At 34.9% G+C, this 22,787-nt stretch overlaps 1 non-coding gene across 1 annotated transcript; it reads left to right on the forward strand.

The window, feature by feature from the left end:
* The first annotated feature begins 16,404 nt into the window (after positions 1–16,404).
* On the forward strand, positions 16,405–16,478 carry TRNAT-AGU (transfer RNA threonine (anticodon AGU)). Its single transcript has one exon. It is a non-coding gene; the product is annotated as a tRNA-Thr (tRNA).
* Positions 16,479–22,787: the final 6,309 nt, after the last annotated feature.

Below are 22,787 nucleotides of genomic sequence, written 5' to 3' on the forward strand. Positions count from 1 at the left end.
CGCGAGGTAACGCCTGAATCTATTAGACACTTAAAAGTTTATTCATGCGAGCTTTACTTGTATTTATATCGACGTAAATGAACAATTATATTTCTGTGGAATTCCCCGTTTTCGGCGCGCCGCTAATAATGACGTAATGTTACTGCGATACCGATTTAAATAAAGAACTATATTTCTGTGGGATTCCCCTTCTTGATGCTGACGATGACTGTAATGTTGCCACTACAATGTATAGGCATATTCTTACCACAAAGTAGAGCAGGCGAGCCTTTCTGTCCAGAATTGGACATCATACTGTTGAAATAAAGATGATGGTGCAGGTGAAATAATTGAAATCGTGGTTTTTATTTCTCAATGTCTTTGATATATTCCATCTTCTTCTTCTTATTCTTCTTCTTCCTTCCCTTTTCCCTTTATTTGGGGTCGGGTCTCCTTATCAATTTGCACCAGGCCACTCTATCCTGGGTTGTCCCTGCATCAAGTTGAAGGGTTTCCAGTTCCTTTCTGATATTAGACCACCACGTAGCTTTTGGACGCCCTCTCCCTCCTGGAAATTCTGGGAGGCTTAAGGCAGTTTTTACCACGTGGTCATCTGGTTTTCGTTGAATGTGGCCATACCATCGCAATCTATTTTCCTGTAATTTGCTGGGGATCGGAGCTACCTTAAACGAACCTCTGATATATTCGTTCCGTATTTTGTCCATTCTAGTTGTTACGAGTAACAATTTATTCAAGTTTGTTAAATTGACTTCTTGACAATGTAGTTGTTTAAGCTAATGCCTGTAAGACAGTTTGCGCATTGCACTGTGAAGCGAAATCGAGTCACTCGTAAATCAACACGTCAGAACTAGTGTGACCAGGTGTATAGTTCTGTTGTTACGGACTTTTGTTATTTTCTAAGCACATTTATTTATTTATTTTAAAATATAAATGTAGATTCCTAATCCTAAGGCTTTCTCGTGTCAACAAATTCAACCTTATGAAACTTATGTAGATCAATTAATGAAGGTAAGTAAAATAAATAAAAAAATATAATATAAAATGGACAAATACGACCAATACGTTGTACAAGTACTAACATCACTGAAACATCATCTCTCACTCCTGGCCTCGATGGCAGCTTTACACCCATCGATAGAGCTATGATTTGGATTTCTATAGTGAGAAGCAGGAATGAGAATCCGTAATGAATAAAACTAGCACAAGGGGTTTTTAATGGTCCCTGTTTCTAAGGCCCATCGTTTCGTTCGTTCTCGCTGGTCTTCTTTTGTTTTCTTTTTTTCATTATCATTCTTTACACACATCGTCTCTCTTACTTTGTCACATTCTTTGGTATCGCATTAGGTTACAAATTCAAATTTCTATATTTAATTCTATTTTCTGTTTTTATTAATTCATTTTACATTTATTTAAATTTACCGATCTATTACCTTAATCTTGATCCTTATTTTTATATATAACCTCCTTTATAATATTTATACACTATTTAAGGAAGGCTTTCTTCATTTCTCACTAGCTTAAGGGATTGGTAAGTTGAGGTAGCATAGAGAAGGCCGTATAGCGCAATGTATATATTATGTAAAAGTGGTTTTATGTCTCAAGTACCTTGAATCTTTATATGCGTTTATCAATATCGTTACAAATAACCAAAGTCTTCATATTAAGATAACAGTTAAAAAAATATACAAAAAAGTGATTTGTTTATAATTTGTATTTATGTGTACTGTAGGTTGGTCACCCTAGTGGCGGGAAAACACAAACACTGGTCGTAGCATCGCGCATTGTACATTACTGTGTAAGCATAGCGTTGGATTAGAACAGGACATTCAAGTGGCTTAGCCAATACTTGTAGCCGGAGTAAGCATGAGTTATATATTTGAAGATGTTTATCTTGAAGGACTAGCTGTTTACTTTCATAAGTAACATATTCGAATGAAAAGATTCGAATAACGATAGAAGATAGAAAAACTATGTAGTTGTTTAACATTTAGGGACCCTGATCACCAAGGATATCTTGCGTCGGCTCCAAGTCTTCGTTAACAACTGTCTTCGATGTATTCTCGGTATATACTGGCCTGAGAAAGTCTCCAACGTAGATGTCTGAAAACGCTGCGGTGAGATGCCGATCGACCAGCAGATCAAACGCCGCAAATGAAACTGGATAGGCCACACGCTCCGAAGGGACCCTGATCACATACCGAGGCAAGCCCTAGAATGGAGTCTTCAAGGAAAGCGAAGACGTGGCCGCCCAAAGCAAACCTGGCGGATGATCACTGCAGAAGTGAAGGTAATTGGAATGACGTGGAGCGAAGTAAAGCGCGAAGCTCAAGAAAGCTCTGCCATATTTTTGGAACATAGGAATAAATGATGAATCCTGGATACTGTCTTTTTGTAGTTAAAAATAAAAATCGAGTGCAGAGAATAGAATTAATTTTAATTACCGAAACCCATATATTTACGAACATTAAAGCTACTTTAACAGATCCTAGAAGTAACTTAATTTATACAACCAATCATAATACTTACTTTACAAATAATCACACATGTCGTCTGTTCGAGGCGACGGAAGATATGTTTATACAATTGGAAACGAAGGTCTATGTGACGCAGTGGAGGTTCTACGACTAAAATAATGACGAAGAACTTGTACAGGAACTTAAGCGATAAGCGGGAGAAGGTAAGTTACATTCTGAACGACGCGACGACTATAACACAAGCCACGTACACTGCACACCGTCATCGTTGCTATTCGATATCAATCTCGTGGTGGAAGATCGGATCCTAAATCACAGGGATCGACAACCTCCGGTCATATTAGATAGGTTTGCGAGCGTTCCTACCGTCACTTCTTTTCCCAAGGTCAAAGTTCTTCGAAGTGGTTGTAGTGATATTACTCAGGCAATAGCAACTGGCCAAGCCAATGCTTACCAGATTCTATTATAAAGTGACAACTCAAGCCGAGGTACCCTCGTGAGGACCCTTGATCTTATTCACTACATGGAACCTTCACCGAAACGATCTAAGATCTCGTCGGCTTTCCAATCCAGTAGAATAGTAATATATAGTGGCCTGAGCTTCACTCCATCGGGATCCCTTGAGCTGTTCTTTAAAAGAGGTCTCAAGCAGCAGCAAGAATCCTATCATCCCTATTTCACGAGTAAAATGATAGCCAAGTGCGAAAGAGATGGTGTATTTATATATATACAAAGAGTATTTACAGTTTACACGATACTCACACAATGGCAGTGATTACTGGTGGCTTTCGAATTTCAATCAACTTTCGAATTTGGAATTCAAACGCCCAAAAATGGTTTTTAAAAAAAATATTGTGGCCGCGGTGGTCAGGAGATTTATCAAGCAGTAATGAATCTGGGGAATAAATTGTTCTTCGCTATAAAGTATATTTGAATTTATATTGTAATTCGCATTGTTTGCCGCATGCGCATTTATTCAGCTGGCGGGCGGTGCACTTTGTTGCACGACTACCACTGCATGTGCGGAAGTGGCTAAATATTGGTCCTTTTCTTACGTAGGATCGATTTCCGCAAAATAACGATAATCCATTAAATATTTGAATTTGTCACAGACTAAAGTCAATGTTATGTATGTTCCAAAAGAGTCATATTTTTCAAAAAAAATTACCTCTTGTCACTACAAGTAATATTACAAATTCTCCACAGCACAGTAATGTGATTTTTTGGCTAAAGATCCCTCTGAATAACTTTAACATCCTCTCGTCTTTTCAGATACGGCCCCTTATGAGTCTGGCGCCTCGCCAATACAACCGACGATATATTTAAAAGGTCATTTAGCAGATTCACAAACGCCGCGGTCCGAATGTTTCCCGCTTTCAACGAACCTAATGTCCAACTCAATGTAATGGTATAAGATTTTTTAGGTTTACTTATTTTCGTTAGAGTTCCACGAATTGATGTTTCTTAACATTATAGTTACTGTGAATTGCTCTGCTAAATATAATATAATATAAACCATGCAGGAGATCTTGGGACCAGCGAGAAATCAAGACGAATCTTGGAGGCTCCGAAAGAATGCCGAAATTGAGACTTTAGTAGCACAGCCAAATATCATTGGCGAATATAAAGCTCAACGAATCCGCTGGCTTGGTCACTTGGAGCGAATGGGATCGGATCGGAACGTGAAGGTAGCGTACCTGGAAAAACCGAGCGGTCGAAGACCAGTGGGTAGACCCAGGTATCGCTGGATCGATCGCGTTGAGGCAGACTTGCGCGAATTGAATGTCAACCAATGGCAGACGATGGCGCAAGATAGAGGAAAGTGGAAGTCTCTCGCTTCGGAGGCTAAGACCCACTTTGGGTCACTAAGCCAGCGGAGTAGTAGTAGTAAATATAAAAGGTATGAGTAGATTGAAAAGTAAGTTGATATAATAATATGATCAAAAAGTAAGATATAAATTATATATTTATTCTTCTAAATCAATTTAATTATCTTCAAAATAATCCCCGTTCGATAAAACGGACACTAGCCAAAAATTTTCCAATCCTCAAAACAGCTTTTTTCCGGTACAGCCTTCAAAACATTCCCGCATTGATCTTCCGAGTTTTCTGAATGGCTGGAAGTCGCACAGAGCCAAATCAGACGAATACGGTTGGTGTGGAACGATATGAGTCGAGGCAAAAAAGTCGCGATGAACCAATACAAGTGTGATATCGACCAATGGAGGTTTCTTGTTACACAAAACATCCTTTAAAATGGCTGAGCAAAATGATATTCCAACTTTTCACAATATGCGCTTGGTGAATGTTATAGACAGTCCTGCCAAATAAAAAAAAATATGTGCCTTTCTAAAGCCGGAGAGTGTTACATGACAAGTTCAACTAATTTTTCATAGGATATGTAGATATATATCTACATATATATACTTAGTGATAGGTTGTAGACGTAAAAGCCTTAAAGGGGTAAGTGTACACCTTATATATATAGATGAAGTCAAAAGTCCGACAATGCCACTTTTCAGGAGAGACCCAAAATTAAACATTGGTTACATTTCAAAATGAATCGTCTATATAAAACAATAAAAATATTTATAAGAATATACTTGTATCTATTCTTAGCATGTCGAATAGAAGCAAAGTTTTAACTTTTGCATTTTTGTTTGTACTTTACCTTGTTTATTATTAGAAAAGAATAACTTTGCCTTTCTCCGCCATTTCTTGCCAGAAAATTAAGGTTAAAATTGACAAGTTGGAACTCGTAGATTGTAAATATAACTGATAAAAATGATAAAGGTGAATGTCATTTTATACGGTGGGACGGCAATATATATATATATATATATATATATATATATATATATATATATATATATATATATCTGTGGAACTCTAGGCATTGGCAAGCTAGCAATCGCTGATCACAGAGGGCTATGTTTGGAATTCTTCTTAGAGATGTAAAGAGTGATAAGATTTGTAGAAGAAAGGAAAATACAATGATACAATGACAAAAATACAATGAGGTAGCTCACCGAATTTGTACCTTGAAGTGTCAATGAGCAGGCTAGATATCACCCAGAAGAGATCGGTGATAGAGGATCTAAGCTTATTTAGTGATGACCACCGATAAGCGCAGTATAGTGAATCAAGTTACAAGGTGGACAGTTGACTTTGGTGATCCCATGTCTTGCCATTAACATCGACGAAACTTGAAGAGTTATGCTTCAACGTGTAGTAAACAGATTGAAGCAATTTGTTTCACAGTTTCTTATCAAATGTAATAGAAAATTTTCCTAATATTGTTGATACCTTGATTATATTAGTAACAACAAAGGCTTTTATAACATGAATCTTAGAATACGTTCAAACTGTTTTGTGATTCATCCTCCCGACAAGCCTGGTTTTCATATTCATGGATCAAAATTTTCATCACGAGTCAGACTCGGTTAACACGTTCACTGCGGGCCCAATTTTGAAGAACTTTCAGATGGTGCGGCTGAGGTCGAATCAGCCTCAAGCTGAACTTCCTAGTAGTGCGGTTGAGGCCTTTTCTGCCTCATGTTCATCATTATTTTTTTACAATATTGAGTCAATGCTTCGCAGACATAAAGAAAACTTTATTTGTCTTTGTCATACCTCATACGGTTGAGTGTAAACAGCCGCCGCACTAGAGAGAAAACACGAGTTTTACGCGCCGCACCAGTGCAAAGTCTACCACGAGGCTGAATCGACCTCAAGCCGCAGTGAACGTGTTAAACTGCAAGTAGTTGAAGTCGTAGAAATACGATAGATGGAAGCTACTTCCAACTGGTCCTAATTTTGACACTATTTTTTGTAGTTTATGATAAATTGCAATATAAAAACTTGTATATTTTATTTCTATACTCACAGTAAATTGTTTATATGCAAAGAGTTCTTTTATTAGTATCGCTTCGAAATGCGTTGGGTCGAGTACATTCATGTTCAGTATCGAAAGTAACCTCTCGCGTGTTCGTAAGAATTTTCAGGCTGTAATATGAAAGTAAATAGCCGGAAGGCACGCCTCGGAATACTTTATTTAGCCGAATGATACGAACATAGTATGCATTATAAAGATCAACGTATAAAAGGTGCGGAATGTATATTTGGAAACGAGTTGTTTTTGTTTTCTATAGATATAGAAAATTTCAGAAAGAATTTTTTTTTTTCAATCAACTGACAAAAACTTAAGACTCTACTTTATTTAGTAAAATGATCCTATTTAACGGAATCAGGCGTTACTTCGCGGAAGTCCATCCTAAGTAAGAATAGGACCAATATTTAGCCACTTCCGCACATGCAGACACATTGCACGACTACCACTGCATGTGCGGAAGTGGCTAAATATTGGTCCTTTTCTTACTTAAAATGTTTGTGTTAGTGGTAGAGTCGGAAGGTTCTCTAGTGACGACTATAAACCTGTAGAGGCAGTGTGGGTAGGCTTTCACAAGGTGGATCAACGACATTGTTAAGATCGCGGAAAATAGATGCAGATACCGCTGGTTTAGCAGACCTATACCTTGAAGTGGGAGTCCATCGGCTGAAAAGAAGAAGTACGCAAGAGATAGTATTCCAATGTTTCCCTATATAGAGTCCAGGTAGAAAATATTCTTGGAAAATACTGGTCTATTTCTACCGAATGGAAATAAATGTACCTGTTGTATTTAAAGAGCGGTCTCTAGAAAAATCTAGAGTTTTTCCTTTGAAATCTCATCAGCGATACGAAACGATAGTCGGCACTTTACTATGTGAAGTGAAGTAAAGTTCGTTGCATAAATATTGCTATTGTTACTTCGGTTCACTGCCCTGCTCTGAACTTATAATACGTTATTGATGCAACTTAGTTTAATAATCAAGTTAGACGAGAACTTAATTTTTAAATATTCTAACTAAGAAAGTTCAAACGATTATAATCCAGGGTTTAGTTTAGGGTTCTAAAGCAAAAGCTATAAACACGTTTGTATTTTTAACAAATCCACTAACCCTTCGCTTAACATTATGGTAAGCGTTATGGTTTAGGAAAATCTCGTTATCCTGGGCAGTAAATAGGCCGTTTCCTGAACCGCCGGGATGACCCCTGTTCCATATTTAAACAGGCTGGCCAATAAACTATATTGAGAAAATCGTATTATAAGGCAAATTTTATGTTTAATTTTGTAGAAAACCTTAATAGTGTTTAGTTGCAATTTCATTTAAAGAAACGCAATTGTATAAAAATTATTATGTTTTATAAGATATTTTAAATAAAATTATTTTCAATCCATCGTGAACACACACACACACACGCATATATATATATATGTGTGTGTGTGTGTGTGTGTGTGTGTGTATGCGTGTGTGTGCGTTTCTATAAATGAAATTGCAACTAAAAATTAGTTTAGGTTCTATATATATATATATATATATATATATATATATATATATATCATTTCTTTACTGCGGTTTTTTGACAGGCTTGTCATATGTAAATGTATTGATTTAATATAATTTTTTTCTCTCAAAGGGTTTTAAAACTATAAAACAATAAAAAAGAAATTTTACAATGAACTTTAAAAGTCAATTCTTTATTATCAGAAGATTTATCATTTTATTCAAGATGAGAAAAAGCTATATACCTACCGTTATATGTATACTATTACCAAATATGTATATGTAAATAGGTATATCAATATCCTAATTAAAAGTAATACTTTTGTGTTAAGTAAACCGTATGGATGTTATAAAGAATACTTATATCGTCAATAACATCAGAAAGAATTTAAACTTGACATCTTGTTGTTTCAGGTTTGTCAAAGCTATGTCCAATGTTGCTCGAAGTGCGTCGTCAATTGCCGAGGCGCTTTTAAAGGATAATGGAATATCAACAATACAATTGTTCTCTCTTCGCTTTTAGTACAGACTAATTAACAACTGGGCCATTTATGTATGCTTATATAGTTTGATACATGTGTGCTATTACTATATACTTTATAAGTCGAACATGGACTTTGACAAAGGGTTTGGAATGATCGATGCAGAGGAACATACTCAGTTTAACCCTTAGTAGTCTGATAAACAAAAGTGATTTTTTTTTTAATATTACTGTTTGCTCGGGGGTCTAGATGAAGGGAAAAATAGATTTTTCTTTAATTTCGTTGAAAAGAATATTATACAACAGTAAAATACGTACAGCCAACCTATAAAAAAAACTAATAGTAATGTGAACATTCGGATTAAAAGATTGGTATCAAAATAGGCTATTAAGGGTTAAGAAGAGTAATTAGATGCCTTACCAAACATTGTACACGTGGCTTTCATTCAAGTTTCTAGATCAAAGTGACGATAGACAGGGAACGTCACGCGCTATAAATATAAAAGGTGAAAATAGCTGGAAACGAATTGAAAAGGTTCAATCAGGAGAAGTGAAAGTTGGCCGGACATACAAAGGGTAAACAGAAGAGTGGTTGAAATAGTAGAATGGAACTAAGTGAGCAAAGTGAAATATAGAGATACAGCAGCCATTCATCGATCAGCAACAACTTGTTCCAACTGAGGTACGACTCCTTAGATCAGAGTTCCCCAAACTTTTTTGTGTCGTAGACCCCTTCTCATATTTTTCCGTGTTGGGTAGACCCCCTACTTACCTGATATTGATTTCCTGTAAATTTCTAACTGTAGTGAAGTTTAGTGTTAAAAACTTAAAGTAAAAACACACATGTTAATTTATACATATATTTAAATTAAAACTACAGTGGTACCTCGACATACGAGTTTAATTCGTTCCGCAACCTTGCTCGTATCTTGAATTACTCGTATCTCGAAGCAAATTTCCCCATACAAAACAATTGAACTACCATTAATCCTTTCCAACCTCCAAAATGTCACCCCAGTTATTTTTGTTACGTGGTTTTGAACAATAAAAATGTATTTATAAATATCAAATATTTATTACACAAAAACAAAAAAGAGAATGTAAAGAAATAAATTAGATATCCTCACTGGTCTTTGCCTTTTTCGCTACATTTTTCTCGCTTTCATCTGTAGGCCGTTTAGAAAAAAACATGTTCAAGGAGGTTTGTTTCTTCCTCCCTCTCAGAATGTTCCGGAAATGAATAAGGCAAGTGTCATTAAAAAAGTCAGATGCGAATGTTGTAACTTTTTCTGGGTGTTTTTTTTCCCACGAACTGTGAAACTCTCTCCCACATTCCTAAGATCTCCTTTATCTCACTTGTAGAAATAACCTCCTCCTCTGACTCCTCAAAACCAATTTCTTGCATAACCTCAGAATGCTGCTGTGACTGTAACTCTTGTATCTTGAGTTACTACCGAACCGAACTCGTATCTCGAATTTCGCTCGTAGCTCAAAGCAAAAAATCACTTGCTCGTCGGCTCGTATCTCGAAATACTCGTATATTGGGGCACTCGTATGTCGAGGTACCACTGTACTCAAAATAAAATTTTGTATCTGTAATGTAAAATATAAGTAACATTAAATAAACATAAAATAAACTATAAATAAAATAACATAAGCAATAAGTCAATATTTTTAGTGAGAAGGATGAACCTGATGCTTTAATAATAAATTATCAACGTTTGGCGTCAATTCAATCTGTTTTGATATTATAAGATAATATGATGTAAGTAAATAGGTACTATCGGTGTATGTGTTTAGATCCACTATCGTGGATCCCCATTTTCATTACATGGACCCCCAAATTTTTTTCGCTGACGTAGACGCTGCAGGTTGTCATAGACCCCCAGAGGTCGATATAGACCACTTTGGAAATCACTGCCTGTACTACTTTTAGTGCAAGGAGAAGCTGCTGTTCACCTACAGGACCAAGATAGACGTGGCATATGCCCCATACATATATTAGTCCAAGAATAAGGCATATATATATTAGTCCAAGGAGTTGATGAACTTCGTTATTGTCGAAACAGAAAAACATCCAAGACGATAAATAGGTTCTCATTATCCAAGGCTCACCATCCACGAGTCTATGGACCTAACGACTACTGCTACATAGCGGAAGTAGCTATACATTAGCCTTTTTCTTACTTAGGATGGACTGCCGCAAAGTGACGCCTGAATATATTAGATAATTAACCAGACACCTTCGGGCTATATCAGTGTGTATATTACACGGATGAGACTGAAGATGCGATTGCAAGATTCATCGATGTGGCGAATACGGGAACTACTGCACAGACACTGGCATAGGAATGTGCAAGTGGTCGCACGAACTGTACTGTTAAAAACTAGACACAGATGATTTAAAAACCTAACATTTAAATAAAGAAATAGTTTAAGAGACTTAGTAAACACTGACAAATGTCAAAGGTAATTGTGGAAACACAGGCAAGGATGTCATTGTCTGTGGAAATTAAAAAAAATGCAGAAACATGAAAATCGCTCGATGAGGTCTATTCGAATTCAAATCAAAGAAAAAAAATTGCCAATAATACTAACAATTAAACTTTACCGACCTCTTTAGAAATGTATTTTTTTCTAAATTTGAAATTCTGAACATTCTTTTTTCATTGCAACATTTAAATATAGCGACATCTATTGACTGAATGACATTGACTGTACTTTTTTTAAAAACGACCAAAGTCCTGTTTGAACTTTCTGTTTGTCAGCGTATTTATTCGTTCGATTGACAAATTCACATCGACGCCTGAAAAAAAAAGTGTTTTATTGTTTTATACAATCTATATGCGCATCTGTAGCGATAGTTTAAAAAAAAATCATACATCCAATCGCTGCGAAAATCAAAGTGTCAAAACTGTTTTTTTTTTATTCAGATTTTTGATTAAAGACAGATAATATATAGAGATATATAAACGGACAGACAAAAAAAGATGAAAATTAGTTGTAACACGTGGCGCAAAAGTAATGTCATAATGTGAACGTGTCTTATATATATCTTATATAATCCTCTTTCTTCGGTATCCCTGATCCCCACGGCTTGGCCGCTAGGCATTACTTCGCGAAGAGTATTTAGCATTTATCTATCATTTTTAGATTTATCATGGAAGCACTTAGCTCATTGAAAGTACCTATATACCCAAGCAAAATAATCGCTAGTTACTTTTCTGATAGGGTTCTCATATATAAAAAAATGTTAAAATACTTTTTTTATTATTTTATAGTTTTGTAACCTTCTAAGACGATAATTTTATAACAAATCAATACAATGACATTTGATAGTCCTGTCACAAAACCACAGTAAAGAAATGCAGTTTCTTTATATATAAAACACCACTTGAAACATTAAACTGAAGTGTAATATTAATGCGAAAGATACAGATGTACTTGTTGATATTCTAACCACGTTTGAATGACTGAATGCAGTTCGAAAGCATTTGTATCCTCTCATTATTCTAAAGGCAAAAGCAATTAGACGTTGTATTAGTTTCAGTTGACTTTCCCTACGATTTAGGAGACAACTTCTGTCTCTTGGAAACCAATTGTAATATTATTTGTAATGGTCTTCAATGTAGAAAGGTTAAACACAGGAACTCTGTGTTTGGCACTAATCGGTGTAACATAACTCCTGAAGATGCCTCGTGGAGGGGTAAAACACGTGTTGAGTGATTTAACGGTGGCAGTTGTGTAATTCGCATTGTTTGCGGCATGCGCATTTATCAGCGGGCTGGCGGGCGGTGCAGTTTGTTGCACGACTACCACTGCATGTGCGGAAGTGGATAAATATTGATCCTTTTCTTACGTAGAAAGGTTATCCTCATTGCTGAGGGTTGTGATCCTATGGACACGGAGAAGTTATGGTTTTCATTATCCTGTGCTTCCTGTTGCTATCTTTTTAATACTTGGTCGCAGCATAAAGTCTGATGCTGAGCAGATTTAATCCAACCATGATCAGAATACAATCTTTTTGACATTAATCTTCTATTTTCCCTATTCAGTTGGTTACCCTTTGAGATACTATAGCGACAAATTTTCCTTGCCATTTCACAAATTTGATATGTGCCATTTGTAAAAATTAAGTCACTTTTACATTATGACATTAATTTTGCGCCACTTATAACTATTTCTTTCAAAACCTCTTTTTTGGAGATCCTTCATTCAAAAGGACGACAAAATCAATTTCCCAGGTAATGTACTTTGAATCAATAGTAGAAACATTACAAGGCGAAATAAACCGAATTAGTCAAATAAAAAAATCAAAATTTTATGCTTTCGGAAAAATTCATACTAATAAATCTGAGTGCCTGCATTTTCATTTACGTAATACTTAGTTATTTTATTTCTTACGCTCTTCTGGCTTTATTCCAAAGTCATAATGTTAGAAGTACTAATGGAATATTCTTTTAAAATATGCCGCTCGTGCAACGGTGGTCGGAATTCTAAGTGATATTTATCATGAGTTATGGAATACGTTGCACTTTTATAAATACAAACTAACGTGGTTTAGCCGGGAACATTGGAATATTACTATAAATATGCGGAAATGAATAAATAGAACAGCATAGGTAGAAAAAAAAGAAGGTAAGAGAGAACAGAAACATTTAAATGTAAACATTAATAGTTTGTAATGTTTTTAGGTTATGTTTTTTCTAACTGCGATGCAATTTTACTCATAGAGCTTTATTTCAAGAAAAAACCTATACGTTTACTTGTTCCTAAATATTACTAAGCTGAAAGGGAGGAAAAATAAAAAATAGAAACAAAAGTTGAAATGTAAAAATAAAAGTAAATGTAATAGTAAAATAAAAATAAATGGTAATGGAACAAAATATGTAATAAAAATAATAAAAGATAAAGAAATGTAAAACTGAGGAACGAGGTGAGGAATGAAAGGATCGAAAAAAAGGGAAAGGTAGAAGAAATGTAGAAAGAAAGCAAAAGTACGAAAGCATGTAAGATTAATGAAAGAAAAGCGCGAAAATAAAAGTTTTATTTGAAAAACTTATGAAAAGAAAGTAAAAGATGTGGGGCCCCCTATTGCGCCGGGTGCTATGAAAAAAGTAAATGTCTACCAGAACCAAACCAACGACCATCCCAGTTCTAAGCAAATAAGCTGTCATTACAAGTTAAAACCGAGGCGATTGCCTATAATGCTAATTACCAAAGATTAAACAATCTATATAAGCGGTAATGTAAAATTAATCGATTGTTAATTATATGCGTAATTAAATTTAATAATTGTTATAATGTTTAGAGCAAAATATTATACTTTATTATTTGCGTTTAAATATAATAATTTGATTTTCTTATAAAAGAGTAATTGCAGTGGGTCAAGACAATCTTTTTTTCTAGAATATTTATTCCACAGACATTAGCATCTATGGCTATTTTACAAATACATTCAATATTTCCAATTTTTTTTTGCTTACATCTCATAAACTATTTTCTGACTTAAATTGTAAACTATTTAAAACTTAATTGAAATCACCAATATTTAGCCACTTCCGCACATGCAGTCGTAGTCGTGCAACAAAGTGCTTCGCTCGCCAACCCAGATCTTCAGGAGTTACGTTACACCAATTAGTCCGGAACACAGAGTCTGTGTTCCGGACTCTGTGTATTTGCTTTTGTTGATTGAAGATACTCCGCGGAGGGGTGAAACACGTGTTGAGTAATTTAGCGGTAGTAGTTGTGTAATTCGCATTGTTTGCCGCATGCGCCTTTATCAGCGGGCTGGCGGAAGGTGCACTTTGTTGTACGACTACCGCTGCATGTGCGGAAGTGGCTAAATATTGGACCTTTTCTTACTTAGGATGGACTTCCGCAAAATAACACCTGATTCCATTAAATAAATTGAAATCAAATAATTATTATTATTTTTAAAATCATTGGCGTATTTTTTATTTTTAACGACGACCTAATAATGTCCAGAATTTTAAATCACGGTTCGTTCGACCACATCCTCATACCTATTCCATATTGCCATCAAAATGTGCGCCGGTACTGTGTGGTTGCCCTATTCGCCACATCGATGAACCTTGCGATCGCATTTTGAGTCTCGTCCGTGTATACACGCGCGAATTCGTGTCTTTCTCTCTTCTCTATGTCTTAGTAATTTACAGTATTAGCCTACCCTTGACCCAAGTGCCGCCCCCAATTCTTCGTATCTACTCCTCTACAAGGTGGTAGAGGTATTGCCTTTTAACATAGCTGCAGGTTCAGAGGAGATTTTCACCCATTTAGTTGAGTTTTACAGATGGATATGACAATGCTATCTTCTTCTTCTGTCGTCTTTCATAAACAGGGGGACTTCTTTCATTCTGAATGAGATGCTCCTTGATGTTAATAGCTCAAGATTATGATATATGAAGAAGGTCATGGGTTCGATACCCGATACACTGTGATTTTTTAATAATTTTATTCATAATATATTTATGTATATAAATATCCAATTCGAATGACTTAAAGTAATCATTTATGTAAGTGATAGTAATGCCTTATTAATTCGAATTATAAAACTTAGAATCAATTTGAACTTGCCTCTTATATATATATATATATATATATATATATATATATATATATATATATATTTGAGGAACTTACATATGCAAGGGTAGTTTATATTGCACGTTTAGCTTTCTGAAACATATTCTATAAGAATCAATGTTAGTTTATCCAAACAAGTTATGCTTAAAGGAAAACCTCATCTTAGTATTCACTTGAAATAACTTGAAAATAAGTGGAATATTCATTCCGTCCGCTCATTATTCTGTCGGCAGAAACAATTAGTCGTTGCATTAATTCCGTCGGTCTGAAGTTTAATTTATTTACCGCGCGTGATGCTTATCTCTAGCCGAGACCGAAGACCAGTCCGCAGCTTCCTTGTTCTAATGTTCTATGCACTTTTGTTTTCATTTCACATTATTTAACATAAGCTCTTTATCGGTAGAGATACAACAAAAATATTTTTTTATAAAAGCTGATTCTTAAAATGACAGAGATGATAGATATTCAAAGACCAGAGGATAAACCAGAGATCAAAGATCAGTAACTTATGGTAGGAGATCAGACATCAGAGACTGAAGACCGGGAACTGAATGCAGGAGAAAGAAGACGAGAACTTTGAGACCGAAGCTAGGATAGAATATTTATATAATAATATATCGATGTATACAACCAATTCACCTTTATACTTAGATACTATTATATCTAATAATATACATGATTTAAAAACAATCGCTTTAATATATGCAGTCAAGAGATGGCTATTATTTTTAAAAAGTGAAAAAGATTATTCGAATGTCGCGACATACATATCCTTTGACTTTTAGAAATGTCCACTTTTATTTATTTTTACTTGCATAACATTACCTGAATATGTTAAAGATTAAACTGCGTTATTGTTATTGATTTTCTTGCTTATTAGCAGAATTATGTCATCTTGTTTCTACAATCTCTGTGAAGTTTGTACGATCGTCATTGTATAGTATAATATAAAGTAAAACATTAATAACTGTAGATATTTTACTTTAGAATATCTTCAATATCACTGTCTCATTTATGAGATTTAGGTTATTCGGTCATCTCCGATATCTGGTCTCCGGTCTTTAGTCTTTGGTCTCCGGTCTTTGGTCTTTGGTCTCCGGTCTTCAGTCTTCGGTCTCAATTTTTTATCGTTTACTAATCCGCCTTTGACTACCAACTCGCCCATTGCAAAGCTACGATGTAGTCTAAGATGAAGGACCTAGACTTAGTAGGTACCTGTTTACTCTGACCTCGAAGAGACCCGGGTTATATTTCTCAGGAAATAATGAAATAAGCAGATTGTTACATAGTCCGGCTGCGCGAAAAAGAAACATAGAAACCGTATACAGGTGGTAGTGGGTCCCCTGAATTTTGGGGCATTGTTCGATTGATATAAGTAAACCGTATCCCACTTCAGCTCTTACTTTACCTGTTTGTGAAAGGATGTGTAATATATTATATTTCGTAATGAAATCTTAAGGCGCCGTGGCTTAGTTGGTTAAAGCGCCTGTTTAGTAAACAGGAGATCGTGAGTTCGAATCTCGCCGGGGCCTTTGTAAGCAAATTTTTACTTTTAAATAATTACGAAAAATTTTCACATTAAAATCCTTTCCGCTATAATAAACTTCATTTAATGCATATACTTACAATTAACAAAGATTCATTATATATGTAAGATTTAAATAGATATTATAACATATACCACATTTTTTGGTATTGATCGACGTCATTTGACAGCATGAGACAGGTGTTTTAAATAACCATATGCTATTGTTTGGGCAAAGAAAACTGTAGTTAAACGATTTTATTTAGTTCGACCCGTACGGAATTTATTGGGTCAAAATTAAAAATTGAAATATAAGCACCTTCCCGTTGTCAGATTTATCTGAAATTTGGTACACACATTTAATTTAGATGACAATATAATATAATAAAATCAATAACATTATAAATCTAAGATGGCCGCCGATACAAAATGGCAGATTACATATTTTTCCTTAAACCCCTCAATATGGGTATCAAATGAAAGGGCTACACTAGTAAAACACGATGATTATGTCAAAATTAAAAATTCAAGATGGACGCCGTTCCAATATGGCGGACTAGGTACATATTTTTCCACAACCACCACAATATGGGTATCAAAAAACCGTTTAATTTAAAAGTTTTTTAAATGTATTTATTTTTACTACCTATCTAGTAATTTTATAGCTTGATTACAAATATTTTTATTGAATTCGAATCAAATTGGCCAGTTGAAGTAGCAGTGGACAAGCAATAAAATGCACAGATGTTATGACCGATATGGCCAATAGGTTCTAGAGTGGAGATAGAAAGGCGATTAAAAGCAAATGAACTTCTTGATGAGAAACGAGTTATGCTGATGAAAAGTAAAGAAGGTAATTAGTAGAAATAAAACCTTGTACAATAAAATCATCAACACCAAGCGCCATTAAATAGAATCGGGACTGTCCAATGTATTGTAAGATTCGGACTATGCCGATGACCTATGCAAGCCAAACTGGACGACCTATAACGAGAGGTTCTAAAGACGGGACTTAAAATTAACACCGGGAAGACCAAAGGAATGAAGCGCGAAGCAACAAGTTCTTTACTTATTGGAGGGAGTGGAGAGAGTCCACAACATTCACTTACCACGGTAGCGTAGTATCGGATTCAGTAGAGTCCGAAGACGACATCGCTTCGAGAACCTTCAAAGGAAAGGCCTTCACAAGGTTCTGTATGGCAATCACGGAAACTGACTAGGAGAGTTAAGCTCAAAATATTTCGGTACAATGTGAAAACCGTGGTGCTGTATGGATGTGAGACGTAGAAGTTTATTAAAGATATCTTCTGTCGGCTCCAAGTCTTTGTTAAAAACTGTCTTCGACGTATTCTCGGTATATACTAGCTTGAGAAAGTCTCCAACGTATATCCGGAAACGCTGCGGTGAGATGTCGATCGGCCAGCAGATCAAACGCCCAAGTGGAACTGGATAGGCCACACGCTCCGAAGGAACCCTGATCACGTACGCTCTAGAATGGAATCCTCAAGGAAAGTGAAGACGTGGCCGCCCAAAGCAAACCTGGCGGAGGATGATCATTGCAGAAGTGAAGGCAGTTGGAATGACGTGGAGCGAAGTAAAGCGCGAGTCTCAAGAACGCTCTGCTCCATCTTGGAGACATAGGAATTAGTTCATATGATTACTGACCACTAAGAAGATACAGAGAACAAAAAAAATGTAATAATATGTGTGTCGTATCGTTCGAGTCTTCTTTATTAATGTCGATTATTCTATTGTCTATTGTTTCTGAAGATGTTAATGCTGTTAGCCCTTTGGCTTTTACAGCTTCATCAGTACTGAGTTCACGGAGCCGAAGGGTCCGTGAACTAGGGTGTCGATTATAGCGCGATGCTCCTTTTATACGTTCACGAACAACTAGCGCCATCTGTTGATGCCAGCCGAAATAACAGAGTTCCGACATGTATACGCGATTAGCATCAGAAATGAATTTGAACGTTTGAGCATATATCTGGTCATCCTTTGGTGAAATATATGTGATTAGCGGATGGAAGAGATTCAAAATCCTAGCACGTTGGTGAGGAAGATGTTCGAAGGTGTTTGAACTTGAATTCGAACACACAAGAATGATTTTACATAAGTATTGTTGCTGTAGTGGCCAGTAACAAGTAGTATAAATTGTAAAAAAGGTTAAATATCAAATTAAAATGAAATGCAACAAAGGATGAAAGACGTTAGAAAGAAAGATAGAAAGTATAAAAGAATTTCATAAAATAAGATAATATGTACAAGACGAAATTAGAGGAATGGTAAATAAAAAAAAAATGTATAAAAATTATTGAAATGAAGGTAAAAATGGTAGAAGACGAAAGTCCCTAATAACGAGGACATAAAAAAAGATTTGAGATCTCAGACCGACAAATGCAGGGAAGTTCCGATAACAAGGTGGACATATAATCTTGTTGAAATCTATAGTGGAGGCCTATGTCCAACAGTGGGTATATACTGCAGAAATGATGATAATTATTTAAGTTACCAACTTCAATTGAAATAGGTGACATAGTAGTGTTTGTACACTGCAGAAAATCCACCATTTATTTTATCATTCATCGAGAAACATGATTGATTTTACATATAGTATGTAATAATGTTAAGTAACAGTTACAGTTCAATATTGTGCTTAAAAACCTTTAGAGATTGTTGCATGTATGTTGTTTTTTCCTGCTCATTTTAACTTAAATAACTTATTCGTTGCCTCATAACAGCTTACGTAAGATCACGAATGTTATCACCAACGAATGTAACTATACATGAAATCTAAAATAAAATATAATTTAAAAAATTACTCGACTTTCCGTGAGTCTTTATCTATTCAAATAAATATAATTAGTATTTAATGGAATCAGGCCTTACCTTGCGGAAGTCCATCCTGAGTAAGAAAAGGACCAATATTTAGCCACTTCCGCATATGCAGTGGTAGTCATGCAACAAAGTGCACCGCCCGCCAACCCGCTGATAAATGCGTATGCGGCAAACAATGCGATTTATACAACTGCCACCGTTAAATCACTCATCACGTGTTTCACCCCTCCATGGGGCATCATTAGGATTTATGTTACACCGATTAGTGAGACTCTGTGTTTGGCACTAATCGGTGTAACATAACTTAACATAACTCCTGAATATGCCCTTTTGTTACTTAGGTTACATAAGATCACGGATGTTATCACCAACGAATGTAACTATACATGAACTCTAAAAAATATAATTTTTAAAATTACTTGGCTTTCCCCAAGTCTTTATCTATTCAAATAAATATATTTAGATTGTCTCATATATGATGATGACTATATATAAGGTTTATACACCAAAATTACATTTATTTAATTTTTGTATGTCTGTCTATCTGTTTGTTTCGGTTAATCTCTGAAATGGCTGAACAGATTTTAACGGGACATATATCAGTAGATAGCCGATGTAATAAGGAGTAACTTAGACTCCTATAATTAAAAAAAAATACTCTAAAAAAATCACTTCATACGGACAAAATCACGGGCACAGCTAAACACAGACTGGCAATCGAAACTTACAACATCCATAAAACGCGTTTTTCTTCTTTAAAATACTACATAAACTAAATAATATTTTTGTTAATTTCCATGCGAACGAAGCCGCGGGCAAAGTTAGTCGTGAATAATATCCCACATTATGTATGTTATTTATTTCTTCTCTATGGTGATTGTAAGTTAATATTTCTCACCTTGACATAAGACGGTACGTTATTGGCCCAATAAACAGCTAGTTGTCTTAAAGAAATTACACTAGACATGCAACGCAGCGATTATTTAAACAATGTACTCACATTTCTCTCTATTTCTAGAATTCTCTAAAAAAGTAATACAATTTACAATAGAAAAAAGAGACTTGGAACTAAGTCAAAAAGTGTCGAGAAAGATCCCAAGCTAGTCGTGAATAAAGCAATATAGGTTTAGTAAGTAATAAAATTAGTAATAATTGAGCCAAAACTGTGATTTAGCAAACTATGGTTAAGAAACGAAGATGAGTGGAGAAGTTGATACGCGGAAGACGATTTGAATATAAAGAGATTGTGAAGAGCAGAAGAAAACTGTTTTAAAAGAAATTGGGAAGGATGAAAGAATACAGTGAAATGAAAGGCAGAGGATAATATAAAAAGAATATTTTCACATTGATAAAAAAGTGACTGTGCATTTGCGTTAGGAGATTCATCACCATGCCAGCTAATCAGTCAACTTCAAGGCTTCCTCCAAGGATCTTCACGATCACAGGACTTTGACTATGTTATCGGTTCAACTATTTGGACCTATCGAATCATGGTAACTTCTCAGAACCAAATCCACTGCTATTTTAGATAAGAAATTCTTCAAGCTACATCACCTTGGTCCTTTATCATTATGTGATTATTAACTAATTATTACCATCATTGCCTTATTAACAATTTTTATTATGGCGCCCGCTATTGGGAGCCTCTCTTACCCCCTATCTTGTCGTGGGACAGTGACTATTCAACATTATTTAATTTTTCAAAAATTTTTTTATTTTCATTATCGTCTTTTATACATCATACGATCTTTACATTATTTTTTTTATATTTGTTGTTTACATTTTTATTAGCTTTTATTTCTATATATTACTATACTTATTATTTTTCTAAAATTTGTTTGTTGGAATTTACATCTGTACCAGTTGAAGGTGGTAGAACACTGAACACGTTAAGCCTAGATATTTTATAGTTTCGTTTTTAGGGGCAGCATGGACTACGCATAACCCGGGACGTGGATCTCCCACATTTCGCAGATTACAATCACCAGAGGGTCTTTTGTGTGGATAGGAATATTATATTATATTCGTGTATTGTATATGTTAAATTAATTAATATTATAATTTGGCAACCACACGAGTGAACAATTTCTTAATAGTGTTTTTAAGAAAAAAAAAAAGGTTGAGAATCACTGGACTTTGAACGCGAAATTTATTATAAAATTTATTTTATTTCTATTAACTTATATCCTTAATTCTTACTAAAACATTATCATAATGATATATTATTCAAAACAAATTGAAGTTAGATAGGTTTGAAATTTCTATATATTGTTTAAAATATAATCAAAAAGTAAGGTGAATTTGTAATTTTAAACTTCCAGGCATTACTCTGGAATCTTGTTATATCCCGAGAATCGAACTAGAGAACTACAATCGCAATTCCAAGACCTCTACCGTTGCTCTACCACCGGTAAAGATGATAAAAGTATCATATAGCGTGTATAGTATATTAATTGACTAGGATACATTCACACATTTATAGCTTTAACATATATAACCAAACATCCTGTATATAGATTGATAGTACGCATTTACGTGGGCGTTTAGTAAAATAAGTATCAATATACAAGATATAAAATATTCTTTATAACTGAATTCCGTATATCGTTAAAATTACTTTCCGAATTAAAAATTCCACGAGTATAATAAAAACATTTTTACTGCCTGCTTTCGTCAGGTAATAATTTTATGAATAAATAAAATGTATATTTCGTTTTAAATACTTTGATACGAAAAGTAAAGAGAATTCGTTAATAAAATATGAATTTCGAATAAAAGATGAATCGGCTAATTTCGGCTTCGTAGAGATCTATCTCTATCGCACACTACCTATGTGTCGTTTTGTCAGTGGTTGTATATCGTGCGACAGAGATAACGCTCTACGAAGCCGAAGTTATCCGATTGTATATGTATTAAAACACCATACATCTCACATTGTTTTTACGGGTGTTTCCTACCATACTTCCCTAGCGACATCTATCATCATACAATGTTCCACTAGCCAAAACTGGCAGTCTCAAAAATACCGCGCGTTCTACACATGTAATTTCAAATTGTCCGAAAAATTCTCGACGTGATTTTTTTCTTTTAATTTTAATGTCTGCGGCATTTATTGGACAAGTGTTACATTCATCTTAAAGTCAATAATAGATGTTATATATATAAGTTGTGTAAGTAATTTTCGAATTTTAATTCTTTGAAGTTAGATATAAATTAAAAAACCAGTTATTTCTTTTTTTTTAAGCATAGCCCTCTCCATTGTTTTAAGAGTGACCTTGAGTTTTTTTTTTGAGTTCCCTCCTAAGTGACCACGTGTCGGACCCGTATGACATCACCGGCAACACACATTGGTTAATGACCTTCAAACATTGCAATATATTGGACGGGAAGATATTTAGTAGCGTACAAACAAACTAATAAAATTTAGCAAATCAATTAATACACGACAAAACAAGGAAAAAAATGTAACTCGTTAATG

Source organism: Battus philenor, unplaced genomic scaffold, assembly GCF_028537555.1.
Source record: "Battus philenor isolate CCGP_79_NKW_IND1 unplaced genomic scaffold, ilBatPhil1.0.hap1 SCAF_22, whole genome shotgun sequence".
Classification (NCBI taxonomy): domain Eukaryota; kingdom Metazoa; phylum Arthropoda; class Insecta; order Lepidoptera; family Papilionidae; genus Battus; species Battus philenor.